This window comes from Pan troglodytes, chromosome 17 (assembly GCF_028858775.2).
Source record: "Pan troglodytes isolate AG18354 chromosome 17, NHGRI_mPanTro3-v2.0_pri, whole genome shotgun sequence".
Classification (NCBI taxonomy): domain Eukaryota; kingdom Metazoa; phylum Chordata; class Mammalia; order Primates; family Hominidae; genus Pan; species Pan troglodytes.
This window is the reverse complement of record NC_072415.2, coordinates 8,596,623-8,618,859: the sequence shown is the minus strand read 5'-3', so window position 1 is coordinate 8,618,859 and position 22,237 is coordinate 8,596,623. Positions and strand designations below refer to the sequence as shown.

General features: G+C 36.6%; 1 long non-coding RNA gene across 3 annotated transcripts in view; it reads right to left on the bottom strand.

Annotated features, from left to right (window-relative positions):
• Positions 1-7,291: 7,291 nt before the first annotated feature.
• The window catches only part of LOC129136794 (uncharacterized), a 209,832-nt gene continuing 194,886 nt past the window's right edge, over positions 7,292-22,237 (bottom strand). For 2 of the 3 annotated variants that reach the window (XR_010152137.1, XR_008538717.2), the window contains exons 3-4: positions 20,726-20,849; positions 19,331-19,621 (exon numbers count right to left, since the gene is read on the bottom strand). This is a non-coding gene — a long non-coding RNA (uncharacterized LOC129136794). Of the gene's footprint in view, positions 7,664-19,330; positions 19,622-20,725; positions 20,850-22,237 lie in introns of those variants that run through there. The other variant, XR_010152136.1, reaches the window with a different exon arrangement.

Here is a 22,237-nt window from a genome sequence, read left to right as displayed (position 1 = left end):
TGTTATTGGATCGCTCCACTAAACCAGTTGTTCTGCTTCTGTCTTTGCAGCTGGTTTCTGTAGATGCTGTTCAGCTGCTGATAACATCTGGCCTTTGGGCAGGCTCAAAAAATTGAAAGTTAATGATGTTAGATTCAATTGTATATGGGCTATCCCGTAATCCCTGTTTCTCCCCCTTTTTTGTTTTTATTATCAGTTGTTCATCTGTATGAAATCGCAACTGAGCATTTTCAATTAACTGTGTGGAATGAACCATGTATGAAGAATCAGAAATCACATTAATAGGCATATCAAAAGCAGTCAACACCTCAATTACAGCTACAAGCTCCGCTTTTTGAGCTGAAGTATAGGGTGTCTGGAAAACTTTACCTTTTGATCCAGAATAAGAAGCTTTACCATTACTAGACCCATCTGTGAAACAATGAAAACGCTTAGCAGGCTGCAGATTGTTTACTGCAGGCATTGTAAATGCAAACCGTTCACAGTCTTGCTCAGCTAAAAGGGTAGTAAAGAAACAGTCTTTTAAATCTGTGACTATTAAAGGCCAATTTTTTGGAATTATAGTAGGAGAAGGCAATCCTGGCTGTTATGTTTCCATTGGTTGTATAACTGAATTGATGGCTCTTAAGTCAGTTAACATTCTCCATTTACCTGATTTTTTCTTAATTATGAAAACTGGAGAATTCCAAGGGGAAAACGTTAGAGCTATGTGCCCATTTTCTAATTGTTCAGTAACTAATTTCTCTAAAGCATCCAGTTTCTCTTTGCTTAGCAGCCATTATTCTATCCAAATTGGCTTATCTGTTAACCATTTTAAAGGTATAGGTTTTGGAAGCTTAACAATGGCCACCATCAAAAATGGTATCCTAATCTTTGGCAGGAACTTTGTCTTTCCGTTTGAAGCAGTTCTTTCAAACCTTGCAAATTTTTTTCTACTCCCATACCAGAGACGTGCCCCATTTCGTGCATCATATGTTGACTTTGAGGGCTGTATAATTGTTAGGGAATTAGAACTTGTGCTCCCCATTGTTATAATAAATCTCTCCCCCATAAATTTATAGGTACAGAAGTTGTAATTGGTTGAACAATCCCAGGTTGTCCATCGGCCCTTCACAATGCAAAATATAGCTACTTTGATACACTTCTGGAGCTTTAGCAGTTTCCACTGTGTTAAATTGAGTGGGCTGAATTGGCCATGTGGACGGCCAGAGCTGTAGAGAAATGATTGAAATGTCCAGTCCTACCAAAAAAAAAAATAGTATCTACTAAACCTTTAAAGTTCTTTCCCTGGATAGTTATTTCACAGGTAGGATGTTTATCAGTAATTTGATTTACCCAATAAGCTGCCTTGCCTTTTTTATTTGTGCTTCCAAATCCTCCAGTTCATTTAATTTCACTTTTTCCCATTCCCACATATGGCACACTCAGGGGCTATGCTATGTGCACTCCTGGCTGTGCTTTCCAGGGAACAGAAATAGATATCACAATTTGAATTTCCTCATTGTAATCTGAATCAATGACTCCAGTGTGTATTTGTACCCCTTTTAAACTTAAACTAGACCTTCCTAAAAGTAATCCCATTGTCCCTTCTGGCAATGGTCCACAGACTCCTGTTGGGACTCTCCTTCCTCCTCATCATCCGTGTGAAAAAGTTCCAAGGTAGAACGAACCACAGCCCACACTTGTCCCATTGTTACCCTGATGCTTCCGAGCTCCCCTTCTTACTCACCACGGGGATTGCTTTAACACTACTTGGGTGTCCTCCAGCTAGTCCCACATTCCACGTGCTCCAGCGATCCTTTGACCTGTATTCGAGCCCCCATGAATGGGCACCACTTGCTGAGACCAGGTCAGTCGGGGAGACCCTAACCCAGCAGCGCTAGAGGAATTAAAGACACACACACTGAAATATAGAGGTGTGAAGTGGAAAATCAGGGGTCAGAGCTGAGAGCCCTGAACAGAGATTTACCCACGTATTTATTAACAGCAAGCCAGTCATTAGCATTGTTTCTATAGATATTAGATTAACTAAAAGTATCCCTTATGGGAAACGAAGGGATGGGCTGAATTAAAGGAATAGGTTGGGCTAATTAACTGCAGCAGAAGCATGTTCTTAAGGCACAGATCACTCATGCCCAACTACTGTGGGGACCTTCTTTGGTGGCTCCCCAGGAAGTAAGGAGATGGGAATTGTTCTGTAGAGGTCTACAGCAACACTGCTTGCTGAGGTGGGGGACAATTGTTGTACATTTATAAGGGCAGTGGCTGTGCTGGGTATGCCTCGGTTTGTTGAGGGGCTCGAGGCGGGTCCCTCTTCCTATTTCCTGAAACAGGTTGTCCATCTTTGCTAAATTTAGAATGACACGGACTTGCCTAGTGATTGCCTTTCTTACACCAGGGACATACACTGTGACTTTTCTGTTGATTGATGGTAGTAGTTTTCGTCTTTTGAATTTCTTTCTACATTCTTTTCTTGTGTCCAATTTGCCCACAATTAAGGCAAGAGCCTGAGAAATGAAGCATATTTTTTCTTACTCTTAATCTAGCCGTAGCCTGAGCTAAAAGAATAGCCTTATGTAAGTTACCTCTAATGCCATCACAAGCCTTAATATATTTAGTTAAATGAGCCTTCTCTCTCAGGGGTCTAATAGCAGTTTGACACTCTGCATTAGCATTATTGTATGCAAGAAGCTGTATTACAACATCCCGAGCTGTTTTTATCATTTATGGCTTTATACACAGCCTCTTGGAGCTGAGCAATAAAATTAATATATGGTTCTTTAGGTCCTTGTCAGACAGAACTGAAATAAGGATACTTTCCCCCGGTAACATTTATCCTTTTCTATGCCTGCAAGCACATGAAGCACAGCTGAACAATGACAACATCTTCCATTACTACTTGATTTCCTAATCAACCCCAGTTAGGGCCAACTCCTATTAACTGATCAAAGAAAACAGGCACAGCTGGCTGCCCTTGTGTGTTTTCTTTTGCCTGAGTTTAAGCTTCAGTAGCCTACCAAGTTTTAAACTGCAAGTGCTGAGATGGAGTGAGAACAGGTTTTGTCAAAGTATCCTAATTATATGGTAGTAATCTATTATCAAGAGCCATATTTTTAAATAAAGTTTGCACAAAAAGAGAGTTCAGTCCATATTGACTAATGGCTTGCTTACATTCTTTAGTAACTTAAAAAAAAAGAGCCTAATTAGCTATATTCTGTCCTACTTGCTGGATTATAGTAACGGGAAATTGCCATGCTTCAAGGTCTCCCTTGGCTTTAGCTTTTTGAATAGAATTTTGTCTAGCACCACCAATTGCTCCAGGTTTTAATGTTGCAACTACAGGAGCAGTAAGTTTTTCAGCTAGTTTATTTTCTCACCCATTTAAGGGAGAGAGAGGAGGTGGCCATTCACTTAATGCAGCAGGTGGAGCCAACGGGTTAGTAAAACATACTTTTTAAAATTTTTCTTTCTTTTCTTTAATCTCCTCTGGTAGCTGCTCCCCACACTCAGAATTTGAAGTTAGTTTTTTACACTCATCCTCCTCTTCCTCATCTGAATCTGCCTCATCATCTGTTTGAAATGGCTCAAGGGCTGCCTTTATTAGTGCCCACACTGACCATACAGAAACTGGAATTTCTGCTCCATCTTTATATGCCTTTTAAAAATCTCTTCCAATTTTCTCCCATTCATCCAACTTCATACTCCTTTGTTCTGGAAACCATGGGCAAAACTGCTTTACTGTACTAAAGAGTGATAACAAATTCTAAGTACTAACTTTCACTCCCCATCTTTGTATGTCCTCGGGTGTCTTTTGATGATGTGTCCTCTGCTTTCACATGCTCTAGCCTTCCTTCACCAGGGTCTTTGTCGCCCCATGTTGGGCACCAGGAATGTTGGGGTGATCAGACCCAACACTAGGTCAGGCGGGTGATGAAGTCCGGCAGAGTCAAAGGAATGAGAAAAAGACAGTTTGAGAGAGAAAGTGGAACCAGGGGACCATCATGAATGTGGAGTCTGCAAAGTCCCCAAGCTCTGGAAGCCCATGCTATTTATTGGTGCTCAAACAAAGAAACAGGTGGTGAGGATGTGGGGGTTGAAAGGAAACGGTGTATCAAGTGAATGAGAAACATATGGCCCTGCCTCAGCTTCTGTTCCAACACTCAGCTTTTCTCCCAACACATTCCCCTTAAGAACAGGAATAAAATAGGGATGCCTGTTCTCACCACTCTTGTTCAACAAGTCCTAGCCAGAGCAATCAGGCAAGAGAAAGAGATAAAAGGCATCCAAATAGGAAATGAAGTCAAATTATCTCTCTTCACTGATGATATGATTATACACCTAGAAAACCCTAAAGACTGTGCCAAAAGGCTCCTAGAACTGATAAAAACTTCAGCAAAGTTTCACGATAAAAAAATCAACATATAAAAAGAAGTAGCATTTCTGTACACCAAAAATGTTTAAACTGAGAGGTAAATCAAGAGTGCAATCCTGTTTACCACAGCAACCCCCAAAATAAAATAAAATAAAAGAAGAATATGTCTAACCAAGGAGGTAAAGGATATCTAAAAGGAGAACTATAAAACACTGCAGAAAGAAATCATAGATGACAAAACAAATGGAAAACCATTCCATGCTCATGGATTAGAAAGATCAATATTGTTAAAATGGCTATACTGCCAAAAGCAATCTACACATTCAACACTATTCCTATGAAACAACCAATGTCGTTTTTCACAGAATTAGAAAAAAACTATTCTAAATTTCATATGGATTTTTAAAGAGCCCAGACAACTGAAGGAAACCTAAGCAAGAAGAACAAAGCTGGAGACATCACATTACTTGACCTCATACTATTCCCTAAGGCCACAGTAGACAAAATAGCATGGTAGTGATATGAAAACAGACACAAAGACCAATGAAACAGAATAGAGAACCCCAAAATAAACACATGCACCTACAGCCATCAGCTTTCCCAGGATAACACAAAGAGAGCCAAGTGGCACCTGCACATTACACTGTGGAAGAAAAACCCAAACTCAAGAAACCCCAACTTGTGTTATGGGAAGTTCACTTGGCTGTACCCTTCCCAAGAGGGAGAAATTATCTGCATTATACTAGACAGTAAATAAACTTTTCCTTTGTTCCAGAAGGAGGTACTGGTTTTCTATTCCAAGGCTGTTTTCTATACAAACATGCTTGAAATCAATCATTTGGAACAAGAAAGTCAGCGTCCATACTTGCAAAATGTGCAGAAATTAAAGAGACTCAAAAACTGTTTCTCTACCAATTTCTATTTTTTAAAAATCACATTTTCCCCGTACAATATGCTTTTAATATGTGATCATATTCTGAAATTGTCTTAGCATTTACCCCCATTTCTGAGTCCAGAAGGATACAATAAATTTAATTTAATGTAGTAACACTTCAAATAGTAGTGATTGTAATAGCAGAGCTAGTTTGTAGCATAAAGAAAAAATAATAATATTATTAGGTGACACTTACAAATAATGCTAGTCACCATTTCTAAGTGTCACGGTAAGTACGGTGATTCTTTTCTTTTTTTCTGACTCTTTTTTATTTTATTTTTTATTTTTTTCCCATAGGTTATTGGGGTACGGTGGTATTTGGTTCCATGGATAAGTTCTTTACTGGTTATTTGTGAGATTTGGGTGCACCTATCACCCGAACAGTGTACACTGCACCCTATTTGTAATCTTTTATCCCTCGCCCCCCTCGCTATTAAATAATAGACAAAAAATAATGGGTTTAGAATAAATGAGTTCAAATGAATTGTCAAACGTATGTGAGAAAAGTGTAATCAGTTTGTGAGAAAAAGCAAAAAACTCAACAGAAATGCTGATAAAGCATCATCCCTTCATGGCTAGAGCTGCCAGGACACTAGAACACCAAAATCAGCTAGGGAAATTTTGTAGAAGTCCCAGATGTACTAAATATTCTGTGAATACACAGAGATATAATTATAACTGTTACCTGCATGTAGAGTAAAGATGAGAAGTCATTGGTCATGGTGGCAGCTACCTCAGGAATTACAAAGCAGACGTGGTTCCAGGACAGTATATGTCAGGGCAAAGCTGTCCTGGGAGGCTATTAGGAGTTGGTTACGGCACAGACATTGTAAGTCAGATGGTCTCATTACTTTCAATGACAAAACCAAAATTACTTTTGCATCAGACTAATACAACGGCCTGGCAAGAGCACAGAAAAAGTCCCTGTGCTGTTAAGTGGGGACCTCTGATGCAGCACAATTCCTTCATCCCCTTCTCCAAAACCCCCTCTTCCAATTCCATTGAAGAGAAAATCTGATGGAAGTCCTGTGTAAGTAGGCTCAGATATATCTACCACTATAGATAGTGGAGGTGATTCATAAATCCAAGCCTATCAAATACATCATAAATAAGTTACACGTTTAATTTTTTTTTTGAAATTAGGGATCATGATATAAAAGTTATCAGAATCAAAACTGACACTAATCTTTAAAAAGAAAAGAAAAAACCTGGACAAATAGATTCAGAGAAGGCCATGAAGAGAGGGTTCTCATGCTTCTAGGCCTGATAAAAACTATCACAAAATACCACAAAAACCACAACCTTGCACAAAGGCCATAGCAACCTCACACAAAATACACTTCTGTGAGGACATCTATCCAGCAACTGCCTGCCCAAACTTCAACTGACATTGACCTTGTTGTTGATCTTCATAGTCAAAGATAACTATAACAAAACAATTATATAAGCCTCTTCATTTTTCCTTTATTTATTTTTTTCTACTCCCCCATACTTCCAGGTTGATCGTTTTTCTTTTAAAGACCTTGTCTTCCTTTACCATTTGAATCTACACAGCTTGCTTTGTCATGCATATTCCCATTGCAGTTCCCTCCTCCCTAAGATGTGTCTTTTTCCTTTAGAGAGCCTTTCTCTGTTTGTTATTTAGGTTTACAATGAGAAGGCATGTAAAGTATTTTTACTGTCTTCCTAGGAAAAAATCACTGACTTACAGTATTTATATTTATTTATTTACATTCCTGGGGATGAGGAATTAAAGATTTCACAAATTTTCTTATTGAGAAGATCCATGTTTTCATGTGAGCAAAACTGAATATGTTAATTGTATGTAAATTATGCTGCAGATAATATAGTCAAATGTTTACTTGTATTTAATTTGTTACACATGAATATTGCATATGTAAGATAATATACTAAGAAATTATCACATTTAATGAAATGCTTTAATCAAATTCCTGATTGAATTTTTGATGTCAATATCTTTTTCATTGTTTAGTCCATCTTTAGAGTGAACAGGGCTGTCTAGGCCAAAGTCCTCGCTTCTATCTAAATTGTCTGAGTAACAGAACTTTTTGAATTTATTATGTTGTCACAGGAAGTTTCTTATTGCTTGTTTAAAGGAGTCTCTCTCAATATGATGCAGAATCCAAAAGCACTGAAGGACATATATCCTGAGTTTCTGTTACTGAAGCCAAAGGTTGCCAATTTCTTGTAGATCCTGCTAGAGTTAAACTTCATTTAAGTAATCATTAAAAGCTGCATTTATTCCCTCACTTGAAATTTTGATTTCACAGTATTAGTCCTCTAAGTCTTTGCTGAGATATGTTCCTCCTTTTCTTGTAGCTTGACTCTGATGATCTCTATATACAACATCAATTGACATAAATTAAAGTACATTCAGGGCAAGAGAGTTTCTTTAAATATTACTTTGTTATTCAAAATAATCACAAAAGCACTCATTGTAGGAAAACTTGTGAGGACTCAAATATAGGGAAATACTTTTTCTTTCTAAGGCATAATTCTGTAAAGAAGTTCACCTTAATTTGAATATACATGGGAAAATATCCTTGTTCACTAATAGTCTATATTCACTCTGTTTTCTTCCCTCATAAACCAGCCGGTTCACTATTATTCTCCAAATGATGTGTGCCTCTCTAGAGTCCAGGCTATCTGCATATCTAATTTTTCCCACAAATTACTGTTTTGAATTGCACTGAATTCAATTCAAGGGGATGTCATTTATAAACAGTGCAAATATATACTGCACGAGGGATCTTAGAAATCATATGCATGGTTTGATCCATAAGCTCATATGAGCGTGCAATGTCAACTTTTTTCATGTTTTTTTAAATCCACTTAAATTCTATTTTAAGCCACCATCTGTCTGTGCAGTTAGGGCAGTTAGCCTTCAATCATTTTAAGATCTCCCCTCTAAGTATTGTGATAGTGATAGAGAAGTCACCAGTCAGGTGTCCTAGGAAGCCGACTCCGAGTTGGAGATTTGCATGCAAGGAGGTTGAAATGATATTCCCAACACCTGTGGAAGAGTGACAGCAATAGGATTGGGAGGAGCAGGAAGTCAGCTGGAATGCAATCACTATCATGGCCGCAGTCCACGCTACAGGGATCTTGGTGAGTTTACCTAATGACCTCGAATTGGAGCAAGAAAACTAGGCCATTATATTTCTGTACCAAGCAGTTCTTGGATGTGGGATGCCTTGAGAAGGGACATGAACTTGGATGAAGGAACTTTTTTGTGCTGTGAGTATTGTTGCCAGGAGTGAGCTGTCAACACCCCCAGGAGACGGGGAATTATGCTTTAGTCACTGAGGCGGCATCTAGTGTCAGACCACAGCCTTGTTAAACAGAGCCAGAATTTGGAGGATGGTTGGTGGGTTTTACATTTGGGGCTTGACATCTTGTCCACACAAGCTGCTGCTGGCCTCTTCCTTGTCCATTTCTGTGTGGCCTGTTTAGGTCCCCCAGCTTCCTGCTTCTTCTTTACCATATTTGGAATGCAAAAATCTACACGTAATTTGGCCCATGGTCCCTTCTGCTTAGACATATCCTTGTAGCTATTTTTTTAAAAAGATGACTATGCCTTCTAGAATATTTCTAAGAAACTGCCTAAGTCACCACTGCTCACCAAGAGGCCTTTGTTTTTTCCTCTTCTTAACCATGGGAAAGGAATGTAGGAGTGTAGGGAGTGGATATTTTCTAACCTGGAAAAAACTCATTTTACCCTATATAATTTTTGTTAGCAAATTCCTTCTTTGCACTTACTCCACAATCTTTCCAAATTCTCCCAAATGCTCAAGCTTTTAAAAAACAAAAGACAGAAAGATAGCAGGTTATTAGGTTTTCCACCAAACCTTTTCTTTCTATTCCTTTACATCAGTGAGCTTAGAATAACTCTGCTCCTGGAACTGGGAAAGGGACTTGGGAAAAGAAAGAAAAAAAAGCTCTCAAAGTTTAACGTCACAAAACATTATAGTCACTGCTATTTTAATATTTATTTATTTATTTATTTTTGAGATGGAGTCTTGTTCTGCCACCAGGCTGGAGTGCAGTGGTGCGATCTCGGCTCACTGCAACCTCCGCGTCCTGGGTTCAAGCGATTCTCCTGCCTCAGCCTACTGAGTAGCTGGGACTACAGGTGTGTGCCACCACACCCAGCTAATTTTTGTATTTTTAGTAGAGATGGGGTTTCACCGTGTTAGCCAGGATGATCTCGATCTCCTGACCTTGTGATCCGCCCGCCTTGGCCTCCCAAAGTGCTGGGATTAAAGGCATGAGCCACCGTGCGTGGCCTTGCTTTGTAATTTTTACATCATATATCCCCTGTTAGACCAAGAGCTTGTAAAAGCCAGAAGACATACACCATTTATAGTTCAATTAGAGATGTTCACTGATAAAACTGATTCTTCCATCTGAGGGTGGTATTTGTAGTTACAGTAATGTAGATGACAATCTAAGTTACGTTCTATAAACTGTGTCACTGACATCTCAATCTACAGCTAACTTTAATTTTTTAAAAGCAGAGGACTGGGTTGTATAGGTTTAGAAATATATCCATCAAGCTAGCTAAGTGAGATGGATTCAAACCTTCAACTCACTGTAATATTTACCAAATTATCTATTCATTAGCTAAAGGAGCCATATAAACAAGGTACTTTTTAAAATTCAAAATTATGTAAGGTTTTATTTCCTTTTTATGTTGTTATGAATTGGATTGTAGAGGTTATAAGGTAAAATAAGGTTACTTTTACAGTAAAACATACAACACATTGTCACAAGAGGGCAGCCTTTGAACATGAATTGCTTCTCAGGCATTCCTTGAAATTTTGAGACAGTTATTTAATTACAACTACTAAATAATAAAACACTACAGAGGATCTAAGAAGATACTTTGTCTTATGCATATTGTTACTTTTTTATTACTGCTAGTGGAAGATGTAATCAATAAGGAAGGTAAGGGCTGAATTTATTTTATGTAAAAAGACAAATTTCTTTGGGTTTTAGCTTTCAAACATCAAGATAGTAGGTCAATGTCTAAATGAGTATATCAAAGTTCTCACACTAGCACATGTAAATCCACCTCTTATCTACCCAAAACTCTAACCAAGCAAAGGCAAGTTGGAAGAATCAGACAAATGTAAGTGCCTAGGATACATAAATGTCACTGGATTTTATGTTTTTAACTTTCAGCCTCCCAAGTTTCACTAAGAGACATGTTATTTGGAGAGGTTGCTAAAGTGTAGTTGTATGATGTCTCTGTGTACGGTTGGTCTGGACCTCTTTCTGTCCAGTGGTTGCCCTCAACTGATGAGAGTCACCTCTCTAAAGATCATGCTTATGTCCCTGGAGCAGTCCATAGCACTATCAATGTCTGACCTCCACCTTTTTCCAATTAATATTTCTGTACTTACTGAATTGGAAAACATACAGGTGTTTTTTGCCTGGTCACTTGTGGTTTTACAACACTCCCCCCACTTCCCCACCACTGCCCCACGTGATTTTGATGCCAGCCAAAGTGTGAGAACTACTGGCAGCTGCTGGCAGACAGCAGCAAAGGCCCAAATTCTCTGTGTGATTTCAAGACCCGCATCTGGTTTTCAACCATATTTCCTTCTCCTTCTCACAGCTGAGCCCACTCCTCCCTCACCATCTGTAGGCTATGCTTTCCAGCCTGTGTCCAGGATTAGTCCTGATGTAAGGCACGTGGGGTTAAAGGATCTCTCTGTTCAGTCTTATTTCTGCACCATCTCTGACAGATGTATTCCAGTTGTAATCATGGGGCTACCTCCTTTTATTTCCAGTCCCATGCTCGTTTTCTCTATCACATTCTACCTTGTAATAACCTAAATCTTCTGGTGGGCAAGCTTCTTCCTCAATCAAATTTGTGTTTATGATTGTGTTGGGGATTGGCTTAGTAATCTAGGTACTGCTAGTGCCTTGAAAGCGGAGACGCATACTTCTGTCTGGATTTCTTGAGTTTCTGGATTGTAAACCTTATTAGGGTCCACTTTTCCTAGAATTGGAGCCTCTATTTTATTCTTGCTACTTTAGTTCCCCCAGAAAGCACGACCTCTGCCTGAATTTCAAAGTGTTGACTAGTTTAAATATCCTTTTGTGAGACTTGTCTTGCTTCAGGGTGATTTTTTCATCTTACATGCCATTGCTAATCTTTTTATGTTGAATGTAATTGAAATAGTTTTAATCTGTGTTACCAGCAACAAGAACCCCTTTTATGAGATGAAGAGGCCAGGTCAGTCTCATAACATGTGTCCCCCTCCGTGTGTTGAATTTATGTCAGAGCCAGGTTCTTTCCTATTTGATGTCTCTCACCAAATTCCAGTGATTATGTCCTAGGAGGTGCCCAATACATTCTAGAGTTGATACAAGCTGTAATTTTAGAGAAATTAAATTAGCAATCACCAATACAATGTTGAATAGAGGTGATGAACACACACATCCCTTACTTATCCTAATCTATGTGGTTTAAACATTTACGGTTTCACCATTAAATATAATATTGTTCATATGTTTTGTTGTGGATGCTTTCCAACACTTCGAGAAAATTTCTTTTTCTAGCTTGCTAAGAGTTTTTTTTTTTTTTAAATCTGCAATAGATATTTCTCTGAAGAAAATATCCAAATTACCAACAGGTACATGAAAAAAATGCTCAGCATCACTAATCATCAGGGAAATGCAAATCAAAACCACAAAGAGATATTGCCTCAAGCCTGTTAGAATGGTCTTATTAAAAGAAAAACATAACGAGCGGTAACAATAGGGAGAAATTGGAGCACTTGTACAGTGTTTCTGGGAAAGTAAAACTGTGCAGCCTCTATGGAAAACAGTACGGTGGTTCCTCAAAAAAATTAAGAAAGTAGAACTACCATATGATCTAGTAGTCTCACTTCAGGATATTTATCTGAAAGAATTGAGATTGGGATGATTCTCAGGCTCATTGCAGCATTATTTACACTAATCAAAATGTGGAAATAAGGTTAATGTCTATTGGCAGATGAATAGATAAAGAAAATGTGGTATATTCATAAAACGGAATATTATTCATCTTTAAAACAAGAAAGCCCAGCAATATGCAACATGGATGAACCTAGAGGACATTAATGCTAAGTAAAGTAAATCAGTCACAGAAGGACAAACTGTATGATTCCACTTGTATAAAGTATCTAAGATAGCCAAATTCATTAGAATCACAGATTAGAATGGTGATAGCCCTTTAAATTGAAATCAATTTTGCATTCCTGGGTTTTGTAGTTTTGCTATCAGGATTCTGACTCATAAAACAAGTTTGGAATTTCCCCCTTCTTTATTTCTGAAATAATTTAAAAATTTTATTTTTTTAAACGTTTGAAAGAATTCATCAGCAAAACTCTTTGGATCTGGAGTTTGCTTATTTTTTTATTTCTTTAGATTTATCTTTTTATGTGCAGGTATTTGACAATTAATTTAATTACTTTAATAAATGTCAATTACTTCATATGTTCCATTTAGTCTTGTGAATTTTTTTATAAGTTATTTTCAAGGAATTCACCCTTTCTTCCAAGTAATGAAAATTAGCATAAAATGTTTCACAGTATTCCATTATCTTGTTAATGTCTCTTGTGTCTACAACTGTGCAATCTCATTAATCCCTGATATTTATAATTTGTGTTTTCTTTCTTTCTCACAGAACTAAATTTTGGCCATGTTAATTTTCTCCTGTGTCTGTTTTCTGTCTCACTGATTTCTAATTTCTGTTTTATTTCCTTTCTTCTACTTGTTTTGGACTTAATTTGCTCTCGTTTTAGATTTTCTTTTTAAGGTAGACAATTAGTTCACTTGTTTTGAACTTCTCTTTTTTAGAATAATTATTTATACAAAAAATTTACTCTGGGTCTGCTTAACTTTATCCCATACATTTTGATATATTATATTTTTATTTGTATTCACTTCAATGTATTTAAAGGTGTTTCTTATGATTTCTTCCTTGAGCTAAAGGGCATTTTAAGATGTATTTAAATCTTCCAATAGTGTAGACTTTCCTGGGTAGCTTGTTTTTACCCATTTCAACTCATTTTCATTATGGTCAGAAAGCATACTTTGTATGTTTACAGTGTTTTGAAACTTCTTGAGAGATATTTTGTGGTCTATAGCCTATTGATAAATGTTTCACGTGTAGCATAATAGAACATATATTCTATTGTCTTGGTCAATATCGATTAGGTCAAGCTGTTGTCAAAATTATTTTATCTTAACTTTCTTTAGTTATTCTGTCAGCAATACAGCATTATGTCTTCATAATTACTTGACATTTTATCATTATGAAATAGCTTTCTGTTGTAATATTGCTTGTTTGGAGGTCTACTTTTTCTTATATTAATATAGCCACATAAGTTTTCTTGTGCTTGTTGTTTCCTTGGTATACTTGGAAATTATTTTACTCTCAACTTATCTATACCATAATATTTGGCATGCATCTCTTATAGGTACTTTTCTTATCCAGTTGGACAATCTGTGTTTTATTTGGAGTATTTAAATTACATTTGAAATAATTATTGATAAGGTTGGATTTAAGCATTCTATTTTTGCTTTTTTTTTTTTTTTTTTTTTTGAGACGGAGTCTGGCCCTGTCACCCAGGCTGGAGTGCAGTGGCGGGATCTCAGCTCACTGCAAGCTCCGCCTCCCGGGTTCACGCCATTTTCCTGCCTCAGCATTTGGAGTAGCTGGTACTACAGGCGCCCGCCGCCATGCCCGGCTAATTTTTGTATTTTTAGTAGAGACGGGGTTTCACCGTGTTAGCCAGGATGCTCTCCATCTCCTGACCTCGTGATCCACCGGCCTCAGCCTCCCAAAGTGCTGGGATTACAGGCTGAGCCTCTGCGCCCAGCCTATTTTGCTCTTATGTTCTATTTGTTCCATCATTTTTCCTCCTCTGTTCTTTCTTTCATGCCTTTTTATATTAACTGAACAATATTCAGCGTTCCATTTTAATTCCTTTATTGGCATTTTAGAAGAATATCTTCATATAATGTGGTGGTTCTCTAGGGATTATAATAAACATCCTGGGCTTATCGCAGTCCACTTAGTGTTAATAGTCAACGTTTTCATGTAACATAAAGAAAAGTTGCGGCGAAATTGTTGCCTTTAGTCTCCTGTCAAAGCTATTAATTTAGAATATTTTACTCTACATACATTACCAATAGTACACTTAATTAATTTTTTATTCAAACCATCAGTTGTTTGTTATAAAACTAAAAGAAAAAAGCCTTAGTTTTTCACGTTTATGCACATGCCATTCCTAGAGCTTCTCCTTGCTTCCTGTAGGTCAGAATTTCCATCTGTTGTTATCTTTCTTTAGTCTAAAAAATTTCCGTTTGCATTTCTTGTATCTAGGTCTGCTAATGACAATTGTTCGAAGCTTTCTTTTATCTGAATAAATCTTTCTTTTCTCAAGAATTACTTTTTCTAGTTATAGAATTTGGAGTTGACAGTTCTCTTTTATTTTGAAGATGTAGTTTCATTGCTTTTTAAAGTGTCATTTCTGATGACAGGTCATCTGTCTATTTGTTTCCACGTATGTAAGTTATTTTCTCCCTCCCTTTAGCTACTTTCAAGATTTACTCCTTTTTTGCCCAGTGGTTTGACTATGGTATGTCTACATTTGGTTCTCTTTATTTTTATTTTGTTCTTTGAGTTTCTGAAACCTGTAAGTTGATATATGGGGACAATTAGGAAAACTTTTGGTTTTTACTTTTTCAAATAGCTTTTTCTGTCTCATTTTCTTCTCTACTCTTTCTAGGACTCCAATTATAATAGCGCTAGACTGGCCCTATTTTTATTATTTTTCTTCCTTTGTATTATCTGCATTGGGAAATTGTTCTTGATCTGTTTTTAAATGCACTGATAGTTTTTTCTGCCATCTTTAATTTACTCGTATGTGCATACAATGACATTTTTATATAAGATATTCAGTCTCTCAGTTCTAAAATTTGTCCTATTATCTCTTTATCATTTTTACTTCTCTGTTGAGATTCTCCATATATTCCCTCTTATGACCATCTATTCCTTAAATCCTTGAATATGCTTATAATAGCTTATTTTAAATTTCTTATCTTCTAATCCCAGCATGTTGGCCATTTCACTGTCTTAATCCATTGTTTACTTTTTTTGTTATGCATCATATTTTCCTGGTTTTATGTCTAGGCAGGTTAAATTATATGTTAGATTATGTGTATGATATTTTGTAGAGATAGGTTCTTCTATTTTCCTTTGAAGAGTGACTCTTTTCTAACATTAGTCTTTTTTCTGTAGTCAAACACCAAAATTTCACTCCTGAGCTATATGCAATGGTTGAAATCTCTGCTCTGTACTAGCAATTTAGCTGTTGTTTTCTGCTGGATTCTATGGAGTCTCTTTTTATGAATGTGAAATGTAGCAGCCATCATATATCTGAATGAAGTTGAAGTGCTGATTTTAGATTTTTACTCTGTGACATTCTCCTCTGTGACTTTCAATTGTGTGAGATTTCCTCCCATGTCATTCAAATTTCCCAGTTCTTCTTTTCTGTCAGCCTGGAACTCTGTGCTCTTATTCCTCAAGCTAGTAAAACTCACCGCTTTACTCATAGACATCTAATTTTGCACAGACTGGGAAGCGTCATCAGGTGTGAGGTTGCACTGATGCAAATTTAAATCATTGCAATTTTCTTTATTCAATGGTCAAATACTTCATCAGTGGTTGAATATTCTACTATTTCTGCCTGTTTTCTGTTTCTCATTGCCATCAAATGTGTATTTAATTTTTTTTAGAGTTAATAGTTTTTTTCCCTGCATTTGAGTTAGACCTGAGCTACTACCACATTTTGTAATTCAAACTTTTTGTCTAACAATGTTTTAAAAAACTCTTTATTTGGAGGGAATTCTCAAATTTCTAAATACTCCACAAACATTAGGATCAGGGCTCACATTCCCAGTTTCCCTTGTAGCCAGATGTACATATGGAAAATGGCCTCAGCTAATGAAGCATACCCACATATTTGAAACTCAGAAAAGTGTTAGGAGGAACTGTAGATATCATTTTAGTTGATGCAAGGATGGAAAAAAATAACCAACTTTCACTGGTGAACTTTGTCTTCAATCATTGTTTTCCTGTGGGTAAGTGGCTAATTTTCTGGCCTAGAGGTGGAATTGGTGTGTTGGTAACAATTGATTTAATGATAACCTGCTTTTGTCTTTTTAAAAATTGCTAATCCACCATTGTTTCTGGTCCTGTTTTATACTTATGCAGTGTATAATGTCTCATGCAAAATTTAGTTCTTTGTTTCTCAGCTTAAACTGGATTTTGATGAGCAGTTTTCAACTTCAAATGAAAGAAATAGCTTTGGTTGATGTTAGACAAAAATAAAAAGAGGGAATTAAAGAAATATGTTTGTCATCTTGTAATATTAAATAAATGAAACTGAAAATTCAACAATTCTGCTTCATAAAAAAATAGAAAGTTTCTACTGTTTTTCATTATTTTTGAAGCTATGTGATTAAATGAAATTTCTGCCTCATGGAAGGTTTTTAGAACTATGTAATAATACCATAAAGACCATTAGGAGAGAAATGAATAAAGACTGAAAGAAGTAAGCACTGTGTGGTAACGTAGATGGCACATAGTTGTGTGCGTGGAGCCCTAATACATTTTACCATGGAATTTATACAATAAATGTTAGTTTCCTGTGAACCTGCTAATTAATATGACTTTCTCAGACATTTCCTTAACCTAAACAGTTTAGGTTTCCTGTAGATAGACTGCATGTATTCTCATCTTTAACCTTTCCATAATCTTCCCTAATTACAGATGTCATTGGTTCTTAATAGCAAAAGAACGGCAGTAGCTTATAAAGTTATATTATTTGTTTTTTACTAATATGTGAAGTGATTTTGTCTTTCATTTCACCTCTAAAGCTAATTATGTCTTCTAAGTTAACAAAAATTCCGGATCATACCATCATTAGTTTAAACTTTACAATGAATTCATTCTTTCCATTTATTACTAACCTGCATTATAGCAATATTTAGCTAATGAATTCTCAAAATATTTCTTGAAAGGTGAAAGAGTACCTCAAGTAAATGGTGTAATTAATTTATTTATCAGAATTTTAAATTAAGTGTTCTGTTTAATCTCAAAGGGGTACCAATGAAGTTAGGGCATAAGGAGTCCGTGGTTAATAAAATAGCAAGAATTAAAAAAGATTATTACATTTTTCCTCATACTATGATGGCTATAATTTTTAAAACAGTAGAAATGTTTAATTTTTAAAGGCTACTAGTGTCTATTTAATTCAAAGATGTGAGGTCTTCAGTTCAACTTGTTGTTTGAAATTTGAACAGCTTTTTCTTGCTGTTGTTCAATACAGTTATTAAACAGTCCAGGCAGGCCTCTGGAGTTACATATATGTATGTGGCTATGTGTGTATATATACATAGAAGTAGAAATAGCATATAATCAATTTACATAAGTCTTTTGTTTTTGATGAAAATTCTTCTAAAAGTGAATATAAATTAATAGCATATGGAGCCTACAAAAATTGTCTAATAGGGAAGTAGGAAAATATAATTTGTGAAGAAAAAGTTCGCTAAAACAGACTTTTTATTTTTACATGTAATAAATTTATATTGAAGGGTTTCCAGAAATATAAAATGTTATAGGGCACCTATCCTGAGACACACGAAGGAGACAAGGGATAGAGCTAGGATGGAAGTGAAAATAAAGGACAAATAGAGATAGATACTTAAGTGGAAATGAAACACTGCATGTTCTCACTCATAGGTGGGAATTGAACAATGAGAACACATGGATACAGGAAGGGGAACATCACACACCAGGGCCTGTTGTGGGGTGGGGGAGGGGGGAGGGATAGCATTAGGACATATACCTAATGCTAAATGACGAGTTAATGGGTGCAGCACACCAACATGGCACATGTATACATATGTAACTAAACTGCACGTTGTGCACATACGCCCTAAAACTTAAAGTACAAAAAAAAGTCATCAAACAGGTGGTAATTTTAAAACATGGCTTTTCCAGGCAGCAAATTTTCTGAATGTATCGCAAAAGAAGATAAATTGTGTGTCTATGTAGATCATGTCAATGAAATAAACAATAAAGGTTACTTATTGGAATATTGAAAGTGGTTGATAATAAATTAATTATTTATATTTATGGTAAAAGCAATAAACTTGATTTTTAGGGGTTCAATGACTTCCTGAAAATATCCTCTCACAGATTTTCTCAGAGTGTCTAGTTGGCAAAAGCACAGCTCCAAATTGCTATTTCTGTCAACGTCTACAGAACATTTACAGTTCGATTTCCAAAAGTTTCCATTTCTACTGACCTTACAAATTTGTAAAATGAATGCCCACCAGGACAAAATATTAAGTGATCAAATTAATTGGATCCTACAAGTGAAAATCTAGAAAAGGAAAATCTTCCTTCTTAATGAATGATTTTTATGTCTCTTCATTCTTGTCCTTCTAGGTAAAGCAACACTCTGGAGACCTTCTTTTGAGGCATTTCACCACCAGAGTAAGTGTGATGTATGAGAAATTAGTCCACCCACAGGGAGCTGGTGAAATTAAATTGGAAGTTATTTCCTAACTGGCATATCTTGGAGTAAAATTAATCTAATAACAGTTTTCATAAGAGAGCATAAGCTTAAAAGACAACATTTTTCATTCAGCTTTACCAAACAAAGTGCAAATTTAGGTGGCCAGTTGTGAAGTTTGGTTGTGTGTGGATTGTACAGTGAAGGTACCAGTGGACAACAGTTGCTCATCAAGCAAGTTTATACAAAAGCTTTCGGACAAGTCCAACTCTAGATAAAATTCTAAAGTATTTCATGCTTGTGTTCAGAGATTCTTTTTCTCTCTCCAAGGTAACCCACATATCAAAAGACATACGGGGTTATGGGTAGAACTTCCTAAAATTGCTCATGAGAAGTGTGCCATGCATAAACATACTTCACTAGCTTGAATTTTCTGTTAGTCTCACAGGAAACAATTAAAATCCTGTATGTTTTTCTATCTCCACACACTCCTGAACATAGAAAGACCAAGTGACATCTCTGGTTAAGATGTGTACAGGTTACAAGACATGTCTAAATATATTCACCAAGAGGTTTATTATTTTCACAGTGGCATTCACTAAATCAGTTGTCAGTGTAGCAATACTCAAGGAATAAGCAGGGTCTTCAATTTATCAGTTTGTAGTCCACCCCAAGTTGAATCACTGAAGCACGTAACTGTAGATAAGGTCACTCAAAAGCACAAATCCAGGTTATAAATATTCAGTAGTAGTTTATATGCATTTAGCAATTTGAATGCTGCGAAGTGTAGCCCAGAAAATCAATCGACATTGAACTATTAAAGAGGCCTTCACGGCACCTGCACTTTGAATCTCTTCAGACTCAGGTTAAACAGGAGACATGGTAGCTCATATATACTGCAAAAACCCTTCCTCTTTTCCTTTTTATCTATGAACCTGTCCTTTTCAATGTTGTCTAGATGCCTGAAGTTATGAATACCCTTGATCTTAGTAAAAAATGGTACCACCCTTCAGCAAAATCTCACTGATCAGTGTCTATGTTGCCTCACTGAGTTAGCCTTTTGTGTTCTTGTGGCCCAGGATGACAATGTTGACACAATCCAAACCAGTAGTTGGAAAGTTAATGTTGGATGCGTCTTTGACAATTGATGGAATGACCTGAAATCAAATGTGAGGCGGTGGAGACCCAAGAATGCTATTCAGGCAGTAAGTGATCTGTGGAGATACTAAATGAAATATCTGGAAGGAATTGTAATCTTGCAACTATGCTTTTACGTGTTTTTTGACATAAACAGTTTCTATTTATGGTGGAGCTGCAGTGTCCATTTCCCATGAAGTTCCCATAGTGTTAACTAATACAGTCATGTGTCACTTAATGACAGGGGTGTGTCTGAGAAATGCATTGCTGGACAATATTATTATTGTATGAACATCACAGAGTTTACTTACATAAACCTAGATGCTATAGCTGATTACATACCTAGGTTAGGTGGTATAGCCTATTCCTCCTAGGCTACAAACCTGTGCAGCATGTTACTGTACTGAATACTGTAGGCAATTGTAACACAACAGTTAAGTATATCTATACTTACTTATATCTATACAGTAAGTGTATCTATACATTTCTAAACATACAAGAGGTACAGTAAAAATACAGTGTTATGATTTTATTGCACCACTGTCATACATGTGCACTATCCTTGACCAAAATGTTGTTATGTGATGCATGATTGTAACAAAAGAATTAATTAAAGATAATATTGAAGTGCCTATTGAGATTTCAATGAAGAAAGGAATATTTGTAAATTCTGATTACCTTAAGTGGGAATTGACTTTCTTCCTGTTTCCATGGCTGTTCTTGTGAAAGAGCATAGCTTTCCAAAGACCTGAAATCTCTGACAAATCTTGCAATTCTCTATTGCCTGCATTATGAAGGTCACCTGGTATCAAATGAGGCAAAATGGTAGATTATAAAGACCTGTACTTTATTGTCAGTTCCTAAACATAGAAAGCATTGGTCTATCTTGAACATTTCTGCAGTTATAAACTAGCCTTGGGTCATGATTTTCTGCCTTTTTATCATAGACAAGATTTAATTTAGGAGATGTCCTTTTAATGTGTAATGTGAATAGTAAGTGCCACTTATGAAGCCCTATTTTCTTCCAGCCATTTTAATTGTCAAATCTGTCCAGTCAAGATGCATTGTTAGAGGCTTCACTGACAACACCGTCTGTGTGTGTGGGTGTGTGGGTGTGTGTGTACATACATATGATTGAGCAGGATTTAATGTAAGTCAAAACTGTCTCAAATTTCCTAGGACAATACAGCTTCCTTGGCCATTCCCTTGGAGCTCTGAGTTGAGGAGCTGGTGATGTGTATTTCTTGTGCATGTTCTCCACATTATCCCTATGCAGGCCTTCCATGGGCTTGGTTTTGGAACCAGTGATGAGGAAGATCATTAGAATTGTTGTGCTCAAAAAGATTCCTCCATTCTTCTGTATAAGCAATGGGAATTTTCCCAGACCAATATTTCTTCTTTTGAAATGGTAAATTTTGAATATTAACTGGTTAGTATAATCCCATAAAATAACAAAGTTTGAGCCCTACGAACTGTGTTTTAGGCTAAAGTTGTGTTTTATGCTAAATCATCATTTACTTCTTGTATGATTTTTTTTTTTGAGACAGAGTCTGGCACTGTCACTCAGGCTGGAGAGCAGTGGCACAATTTTGGCTTACTGCAAGCTCCGCCTCCCAGGGGCACACCATTCTCCTGCTTCAGCCTCCTGAGTAGCTGGGACTACAGGTGCCCACCACCACACCCGGCTAATTTTTTTTTTAAGATTAAGGGCGAAATCAAAGCTGCTCCTCTATATTACATTCATAAGTCAGAATGATTAAAGCAAACTATTTATTTATTAGAAACACATACTCCAAATTTAGCATCTAAGACATGACAGCCTTTCAGGAGACATCAATTTACTTTTTAGGGTCTATAGCTATATTTGTATTCATGCTATTGGTGTCCATAATATTTCATTAGATGTTCTGGTTAAATTGATAAATGAAAATAATGTATGTGATAAGGAGAACAGCCTAGGTCTCCTGGAGGGCCCCTTACAACTCAGCTGGTGTTAGCAGAAATGCCTGGGTGTAACAGTGAGAAACAACCTTTCAAAAGTGTTGAGCAATTTTTCAGGCAGAGGAATATGTATGCCAATCCAGGCAGCAAGATAAGTGGAGGTCAGTTAAAAGATCAGTGTGTGATTACATTTTTTTTTAGGTTTCTACTGAGAGGAAATATAATACTCAGTTATTATTTTCTCTGTAT